The sequence below is a fragment of the Hydra vulgaris genome, chromosome 13, assembly GCF_038396675.1.
Source record: "Hydra vulgaris chromosome 13, alternate assembly HydraT2T_AEP".
Lineage (NCBI taxonomy): Eukaryota > Metazoa > Cnidaria > Hydrozoa > Anthoathecata > Hydridae > Hydra > Hydra vulgaris.
Window position 1 is genome coordinate 53,607,103 of NC_088932.1, and position 9,442 is coordinate 53,616,544.

Here is a 9,442-nt window from a genome sequence, read left to right on the forward strand (position 1 = left end):
CGATTTACCAAGCGTTGCACTCCTACTAAAATAGGAATTCACCTACAAAGAAACGGAAAAGATTTCATTAAAAAAAAGAAATTCATTTTACTCATCAATTTGATGATCAAGGCTTAACATTTTTATACGAAATGACACTCCGTTCCCCAATTGAATATCTGAAATGCATTGAAACCCTAAGAAGGTTTAAAGAAAGTAATTGTTTTTAAAACTTTTAAGAACGTTTTTAATTCAATTAGTACAAGTAGGACACAACTTACAAGACTATCAATCTAGTTACAAGACTACCAATCTAGATAAGGGTTAGAGATATGAATATGTTAGTACTAGCATTTTCAGTTAATATTTGTTTGCCTTTGTGTGATTTAGTTACTAAATGTTGTTTTGAAATGAAACTAGATCCTACAAAGTAAAAATAAGTTTGTCTATGCTTCACTTAAAACTTTATTTCAATGATGTATTTGCGAAAAAAATTTAATTTAGATGGAAATTTCAGGTAATCAGTTTCCATCGCAACAAAAATCTGATATGCAGAAAGATCATGTTGCCAAGCGTTCAGGGGCCGTATTCTCATCTCTCCGTTAAGCCTAACGGAGCTTTTGTCTGAAATTTCATTACAATATTTCTAAGTAAAGAAATGACGAAAATTTATATAAATTCGTTAAAATAAAACTTATACCAAAATAAAACATTTATGTTTAAAAAATTATAATCTTAAATAAATTTTTTATTAATTTAATTTAAAAGAAATTTTTGACTAACGCTCCGTTAAGCTTAACGGAGAGATGAGAATACGGCCTCAGACTGTTTAGATTATCTCCAATAAGAAATTTAGTTCCTGAAAATTCTTTTTCAAATCTGACAAACCAAGTCTCAAATTAGTCAAAAAAGAATTAAATCATTTAAACATACTACGATTATATCGTGTTTTAAGTGGTCCACTTTCGGTGCATGTTTTCCTTTAAAAGTTTATAAACAACATAAACAGGGACCATTTGACCAGAGGGTGAACTACAAAACATAATTGACGTAATGCTCTTACTACTGTGTTTGAATATGTTCAGGATAATTCACTCCTCTCGTCCCTTTCACCCCTCTTAAAAATAAATCGAAGTTTTTGGAGTATGCAGGGACAAATAGAGTAAAAGAATGAGACTTTGATGACCGACGAGTCAAGCGAGAATGAGTTTTAGTTGATTGAACTAGAGATAATAGCTCCTTTGAGCAGCGACCATAATAGTATTTGTAGAAAAAAGAAAGAGATTTAACTTTACGACAACGGGAAAGAAGCTCAAGCTTAGCAGATAGACCGGGTCCAACTACGTTTAAAATGCGTTTTTGGACCTTGTCTAGAAGAGGAAGCATCATTAGAAGAACCAGCCCAAATATGACAACAGTATTCCATACAGGGACGAATAAGAGATTTGTAGAGGTAGAGAATGGAATCAGGAGAGAAAAAATGACGAGCATGATAGAGAGAAACTACCTTAGCAGATGCTAACTTAGCAATTGATTGTATATATGGTTTCCATGAGAGGTCAGTAGTAAGCGAAAATCCAAGAAGACGTAAAGAAGAAGGCTCAGTGAGAGGTTTGCCATTCATTAATATAGGAATGTAGACAATACTGCGATAGTTGTTTTCAGTAAATAACTGAGTTTTGTTGGAGTTAAAATTTAGAAGCCACTGTGAGCCCCAATCTGTTACAGAAGTGAGATCAGATTCAAGATCGGCTGCCTGTTCTGAGCGAGCTAAAAAAGAAGATTTTTTTTCAGGGCAGGAGTTTAAATTTTAGTCATCAGCAAAAGGAGCTAATTTAATGTAAGGTTCTCGGAAGATCATTAATGGAGATAAGAAACAAAGTAGGACCAAGGATAGAATCTTGAGGTACCCCAGAAGTTACTGGAAATAAAGAAGAGTGTTGGCCTTCGAGGATGGCTTTAATAAGGCGGTTAGAAAGAAATGGTTTGATAACCTCAAAAAACTTTCCCTGATACACCATATGAAACAAGCTTATGGAAAAGACCAACTTGCCGAACTTTGTTGAAATCCTTGGATATGTCCAGAGCAAAAGCCCTAGTTATTTCGCCTCCATCTAATGTACAATAAAATCTTTCAGTCACAGCAGTTACCAAGTCAGCCGTAGAGCAAGAGGATCAAAAACTGTATTGATTGTCTGACAGCAAGTTATTTGACTCAAATTGGGATGTGAGAAATTTGTTTTCAAAGACTCAAATACCAAGCTAATTACAGAAATAAGATTGATTGGACGATAATGAGAGGGATCAGAATGTTCACCGGAGTTTTTGAAAATTATAACAACAGATGCCATTTTCCAGCAGGCAGGAAAACAAAAATCAGTCAAGCACTTATTAAATAGTTTAGAGAAAATTGAAGAGAGTTCTGGAGAATAATTTTGCAAGACTGTGGCAGGAATGTTGTCTGGACCACAAGACGTAGAAGAGTTTAATCGAGATATAACTTTAGCAACGGAAGTTAGAGTGATTTGAATCTTTAACAGTGGGTTGATCTGTTTAATTAGAATGGAAGTAAGATAATGACCATAAGATCCGAGAGTCAAATTAGAAGAAAAGTTCTCTGCAAAAGGTTCCGGCTTATTCTTTGGAGAGGTAATAAGATCAGTCTCACGAATGAGAGATGAAATGTTAGACATTCCCTTGTTAACAACGCTGTTGAAGATTTTCCAAAAGTCTCTAAAGTCTAACTTGTGAGATAAGATATATAGATTTAGTGAACTGAGAATAATGTAGCTTAGCTTCTGGCAGCATCTTTTTACATCAATTTATTGCAATAATAAATAGCTGTTGTTCTTTTGAAAAAGATGAAAAAAATGATTACGATTAGATATAGCAGCTGCAGGGTGAAAATCATGGAGTAGAATGAGGCTTGACTTGGAACCGACAAGAAGGAATATAAGCATTCATTCCTTTCTGAATCCTGGAGGTTACATAGGAGGCGCATTTTTCAGTTGAGAGGGAAAAGACACCAGCCCGAGGACCGTTACAAAGAAAATCATGAAAAGTGTCCCAGTCAGCTTTAGAATATTAGTAAGTAGTGCGATAATGAAGTAAGGGTCCGAAAATGAAGTACGAGATGAAAGATTTAAAGAGATCATTGCATGGTCAGAACCACCTAATGGAGAAAAAGGAGAAACTGAACACAGGCTAGGATCAGAGACTAGACATGATTCAAGGAGTAAAGTAAATGATTAGGGGTTTTCAGAAAAACGAGTCACAAAGATAATTATTTGAGTAAGAGATTGAGAAATGCAGAAGTTATAGGTTTTAGTGCCAGCAGGGTCAGTGGCATTAGAGCCATGCCATTCAGTATGATAAACATTAAAGTCACCAACAACAGCAATATTGGCAGAAAGGTAAAGAGAGAGTGCATGGCCAATTTGATCAGAAATTATATCTAAAAGAGTGCAGTCTTGGGAAGAAGGAGAACAATAAAAAACAAGGTGACAATAAAAAGCAAGGTGACAATAAAAAACAAGGTGATAGAGTGAATAGGTGCTAAGCGGAAGAACATAAAGAAATGGTCAAAATATTCGAACTTGATTTCGACAAACAAGTGAATTGATGCGTATGAGTACCCCTAAAACAAGCATGTGACTATTGGATTCTTTGCGAGTTAAAGGATAGTACCCATCAACATTGACAATAGAAGAAGGAATAGCAGAACTTAGATTATTCTCACTAAGAGCAAGCAAGTCTGGTGAATTTTACGAGATGTAAGATTTGACTGATGGAAGGTTACTTCGCAAACCACGAATATTACTAAAAGCTATATTAAAGTGGTTAGTTACTTTTGGCATATTTAAGTTTAAAGAGAACTTGACTCATTCATAGATTCACGGCCATTCATAGATTCACTCATTCGCGGTCATTCATAAATTCACTCATTCACGGCCTCCCAAACAATAATTTATGCAGCTTTCTCAGTCCTTTTAATTAACTCTAAGTTGCAACATAGGGCTCCTTATGTGGCCTCAACAATGCGCACCGAAAGCATTAACAGGGACACCATCCATGCGCATCATGACACTGTTAATAATCTGATATTTTGCAGCTGTTGATGTAATCAGTCTTTCTAAGAGCTGTTACAGAGTTCAGGAAACCTTACCACCAGCCGGCCTCAGAACCATTAAAGTGAGTTTTTGAGCTCTTCCTGTTATCCTCATTCGGAGATAACAAGAAGAGTTGCATAGCCACTATCATAGAGGCACAAGCAAAAATCCATGAGTAGAGTCAAGAAAATCCAGCGTTCATCATCCTAGGTAGGAAACTATGTAACACAGGTTTACATCTACGTCAGCTTAATAGATGAAGAAGTGGGAGGGAAGGGAGGAAATGACCTCTTCCTAAAGTTTTTTTAACTGTATGAGTTAAAAATAATTGTTAATACAAAGATCAGGCGTAAACACGGCGAACATAATCTCCAATTTGAGTCAATAAATTAGGTATTAGTTCATCGACTGTTTTTTTAACCATAATTTCTTTATTTTTATTTCACAAAATGATCTCAGTGTAAATGAAAAAGATTCAGAACACGTAATTCTAAAGACGTAATTGGTATTTTTCACTTTGCTACGCACTTTTTTAGGCAAAAAAATAAAACACAAAAACATGTTTACTTTGTCGGCGACCTAAATATTTTATTTACTATTAATCTTTCGAACCGTCATTAAATGCCTTTTAAATACAAAATAATCCAATTTCAACAATAAACAAATCAACAAGAATCACAGAAGGTGTATTTACTCAATGACATAATTACCAAAATTTTTATTAATAACTTCTTTAGTATAAGTATAATAAATGATTTGACATTCACTTTCCAATATTTTTTTAGCATAATACTTTATAATATTTCAGAGATTGCGAAGTCTTCTTTTGGTATTTAAGGAAGATAAGTTTCTGACATTAAGCAAATATCAACATGGTTATTACGGATCCAGGGGAAATGGGGGTGTGCATCTCTTCCCCCTTCCCTCCCTGGATCAGAGGAATGGAGTGATGGGATTTATTTTTTGTTTACTTTGATGTAACCATACAAAAGTAGTACAATTGTATTACATTTAACTTTTTGCTTGCAAGTATTCTTTTTTTTCTTTTGCGTACGTTTTTATAATTGAAAACTTTAGAAAATATCTCTTACTTGTACATCGATTCAAATGATGTATATATATGTGACACAATTGCGCTAGTGGTAGTACACTTGCCTCAGAAACAAAGTACCCATGGTTCAAACCCCACCTCTGGGCAAGTTTTGCGACTTTAGTTATGAAGGAGGCGTGAACTTCCGATTAAATGTTCATCCGTGGTGCTCTGTGATAAGACCGTAAGGACTTCTTAAAAAGGGCACTTAAAAAAAAAATAATGATGATGTTACCAGAGACCAGTTAAGAGACAAGGATGCCAGGTAAACATTAGGTGTCAGGTTCTTCTTTCAAATATCCCTATACAACGAAGGATGGGAAAGACCCACAGAAGGTACACCTTGATCTCCGACACATATCGGGTGAAAACTATTCTTGCTTTAAATTTCTTTTCTTCTTTGAATGGTCTTCTTTGTGTTTTATTTGCCACTGAAGTGAGTGAAAATAATCATTGTAAGGCAACAAAACTGGCTCAATTAGTTAACATACCATACAAAAATTCTGTTGTATTTCGTGATCATTTTTTACTACCTACAAATTCAATGTTATGCTTTGTTCGGCTATATTCATTTGTGATTGGAATGGTAAAGAAAGTCCATAGAATCTTGATTGTTGTCAATCTAAAAAAGAAAATTGATAAATAATAAAGATTAAAACTAGTATTTAAATTTTGTTTATAAATTATACCTTTCAGGAATTATATCTAAGCTGCTAACAAAGTTGAAGAATTTGCACATGTGACCAAAATTATTTCCACTCCGAATATTCATTATGAATAGTTTCCTCATCTCGATGTCCAATTACAGAAGTAAAAATTCTTATAGTTTCAACCACATCATTCCAACTATGTTGAGAAATCACTGATGATAACTTAAGCTAACAAAGTAAAAATAAGGAAAATGCGTAGCAAAATCCATACTTATTTAAAGAAGGATTACAGACGTTTTTGATAGATCTTATTTATTAGCTTCCGTAAAGTGAGAGATTCTTTTTGACCAGAAAAATTGGCACACTTCAGAGTATCATGATAATGGATCTTGTTAAGTTTCTCTTCCTGCTCTCGTTCACATAGATTTTTGACTTTGCATTTTTTGCATCCAGGCTAGATACTTTTATTCGGTTAACTCCTTGATTCTGAGGATTATAAAATTGATTTTGTCTCGATTATCTGTTGAATAAGAGTATCAAGAGCGGTGTTGTATACACTCACCCTAAACTGGTTTTTTTTTTTTTAGTTTTTGTGGAAATAAATTTTGCTCCTTGTTTCTTCATAAAAAGTCTTCCTCTTCTTTGCCTTCTTTTGGAAAAAATCTAATTGAAAACCAGAAGATGTTAGATCGGAGTCAATCAAATATGTTTTATTAATCGAGTTTGACCAAGAAGAGTCACATTCTAGTGACATCCTCAAATCGAGTCTTCGTAAGCTTGATCAAATCCTCAAAGTAGCTGTTTTCAAATATGATTAAAATATGGCTATGACAAAGGTTATTGCTTGGAGAGCTTTAAACCAGAAAGTTGTCAAGCTAATGAACTCAAATGACTTAATCCATTTCGCCAGAAGGTTTTAAATCATTTATTTGATCAACAGCTACATCAAGTAAAAAAGCTTTTGCAAAGATATCCCTGGATTGTTAAGATTTTCTATCTAATCAACTTTGTATAACTTATCGCGTAACGTATCTTTGGAATAAAATTGTTCCGTCTAATTTTGATTTGTCGCTAATTTTGTTTTGATTTCTTTTCCAGTTTTTAAAAATAAGTTAAAGAACATTATTTTTTCAACGGAAAAAATAATGTTTTTTAACAATATATTGAAATATTTTTGAGATGTAATTTTTAAACATTTAAAATTTAAGAGTTTTAAATATTTTAGTTCTTTTGATTTAAACTTTATTATATCATATTTATATTGCAATTGTTATATGGTTCTGGCAACAAGATCAGGTTGTTTTTTTTCTGATTCTAACTTATATTACACGACATGGAAACAATGTAAACCGAAAAAAAAAAAAAAATTATAAATACTGTAAAGCTACAGAACCCGACTAAAATATTTCTTCATTTCCAAAGCAGAAAAAGCTTAAAGATTCTTCTATGAAGATTCTTCAAGTATGAGTGTTTATACTCCTTTGTACACATTTGGGAAATGCTGTTTTGTTGATATAATGAACTACTGACTTTTAGTGAGCAGTGAGTTAATCGAGTAACCAAGTAATTTATGTTTTCACATAAGTAGCTCCTACTCAACCTGCACACAGGTAAAAAAATACCCGGTAACCCTCGCGGCGGTCCAATAGGTTGCATATGTTGCAATATATATATATATATATATATATATATATATATATATATATATATATATATATATATATATATATATTAAAATTTTGTTTTTTAGGCTCGTTATGCTAACAATTCGTATCAGCAACATTTTTTTTTTTTGCTAACGCATTATTAATAATTTTACACATCTAGATGTGCAGGAGTTCTTAAAATTTAAAATTATGAGTTGCAAGAAATGGAACTCATTTCTTGCAAATAGGAACTGGAACTCATTTCTTGCAAATAACATATTTCTGATATAATTTCTAATTTTAAGAACTTTTACACTGGAACTCATTTCTTAGAATTAAATGTTAGAGAAGTTAGTTTTAAGAATTAAAGCTAACATTAACAAAAAAATTTAGTTTTTCAATTTTTACCATATTATCTTGAATTATGAGAAGCTTTTTTTGTTTGTTGTTATTTCTATATTTGTATTTACTAATTATTTTTTAAATACGTTCCTTGTTTTTTTAATACTTATATTTTATTTTTATTGGCTTTTTTAGCAATTTTTTTGAAAATATTCATGTTTCCTTTTTTTTAACGATTTAAGTAAATTTTTTGCTATCCAAGGCGATAGAAGTGATTTTGAATTTATAAAATGCTATTTTACCGGAAGCGCAAATAAAAATGAGCGACTATGACGCAGAAATTAGTTTTGAATATTAATATTTAAGATATCTTGAAGTTTTTTCATGTATAGAACTAGAAAAACTGGAAACGTTTAGAGTAAAAGCGGGTCTTGTTAAACAGTTTTTGAATAAATTAAACTATTTTTTTCACAAAAAGATTTTTATATATTCTTTTTTATATATAATATTATTAAGAAAGATTGGCTCTACAAGAATATAGAAATTTTACAATTTTATTTAAAGTTACAAGCATTTAAAGTTAAAAAAAAAGTTTTAGTTAAATATAGTAATTATATAGAGTAGAATCCCGTTAACTCGGATTCTGAATATAAAGCCACGTATAACATGCTTTATCCAAATCCTCATTTAGGAAGACTAACATCCTCACTTTTCTCAGAAGTTTTCTTTATCGACTTCTGAATATATTGTGTTTTTTTCATTTAACCATCCAGACAATGTTTGTTTTGGAATGCTATATCTTTTGATATAGATACAGATAATTCTCCTTTGTCGAATTTATAGAATTATGTACTTTTCTGTTATAGTTCTACTTGTTAGCTTTACTTTAGCAACCATCGACATTTTTAATAAATAAAATTTAATCGAAAATTAACTGAATTGAAGACATCAGTGAAACTTCACTGATATCTTAGATTCGGTTAATTTTAACTAAACGTTTTCGAAAATTTTTGGTTTGTTAAACAATATTTGACGCAAAGGTATTTAATTTCGAATGCTTTAAGTTTTAATTTTTAATTATTATTTTTATATTTTAATTGTCATTAATAACTAAAATTTAATCGAAACTAAATCGAATCGAAAAATGGAATCGAATCGAAGAATGGAATCGAATCGAAGAATGGAATCGAATCGAAGAATGGAATTGAATCAAAGAATGGAACTGAATCGAAGAATGGAACCGAATCGAAGAATGGAACCGAATCGAAGAATGGAACCGAATCGAAAAATGGAACCGAATCGAAGAATGGAACCGAATCGAAGATATCAGTAAAAATGTTAAGTCATATTTGATTATATTTGAAACAAAGGTATTTTTTTCCGAACGTTCAAAGTTTGGAATTTTTATTAATATATTGGATGTTTTTGTACTTATATACAATTCCAAATAAAAGTCCTAGTTAAGTAAAGCAAGACCAAAACAATAAAGCCTAAAAAATGCTGGACCAACCCCTGGATGAGGTAGTGAGTTAGTCTCTACAATTTTTTGGTACAAAAGTACTCATCGCCAAACGTGTGTTTCTTTTGGCAACTATGCAAAATACACTCGGCTTTGACATATTAAAT